The sequence below is a fragment of the Solanum tuberosum genome, unplaced genomic scaffold (genome assembly GCF_000226075.1).
Source record: "Solanum tuberosum cultivar DM 1-3 516 R44 unplaced genomic scaffold, SolTub_3.0 scf00376, whole genome shotgun sequence".
Taxonomy (NCBI): Eukaryota; Viridiplantae; Streptophyta; class Magnoliopsida; order Solanales; family Solanaceae; genus Solanum; species Solanum tuberosum.
Genome location: NW_006239305.1, coordinates 396,305 through 396,973, shown reverse-complemented (window position 1 = coordinate 396,973; position 669 = coordinate 396,305).

Sequence of the window (669 nt, the reverse complement as noted above, 5' to 3'; positions counted from 1 at the left end):
TGCCAATTAATGAAGGCATTCATTTAGATTGTGAATGCAGTGTTCGTCCGTGATAAAAGTGATCAGGGTGTTAGTCTGAGTTTCATGATTTTCTTATAATTATCATGTTATAATTCAAGTTTTGATATATTGGTATATAAAATTAAATATTAGGTATGTTATTTGAGATGAATATTGTCAAAGTTATGATATTTGGAGGAAACTAGACTTAACCCTAGACTTGAAACTTGGAAAGTATGATAATTGAAATATTAATTGACATCAAGATTTACGAACTTGATTATAAATTTGGGTGAATTTTGGTTCAAGGCTAAACACATAGTAATGTGGGTGTTGTTAGTTTCAAAATCTTATTGTGGTAATTTGTTTGGATAGATTGTATTGATTTGGAGCCCAACGAAAGGGAAGGCTCAAGTCCCAGAGTGATTGTCCGACTATTTGAGGCAAGTGGATTTCTAAACCCTTGTTAAGTGTATGGAATTCATGTATTTCCTTGTAATATGTGTTTAGGGTAATGAGACTTGGTGATGGGTTGACTTGTACATATTGATTAGTTTCTAATGATGAAAAAGGGGTAATAAAATGCATTGTGTTTAATTGTTAATGTGTGATGTTTGAGACTGGGTTGAAAGGCTTGTTGAATCATTGTTGATGTTGTATCCTGATTGT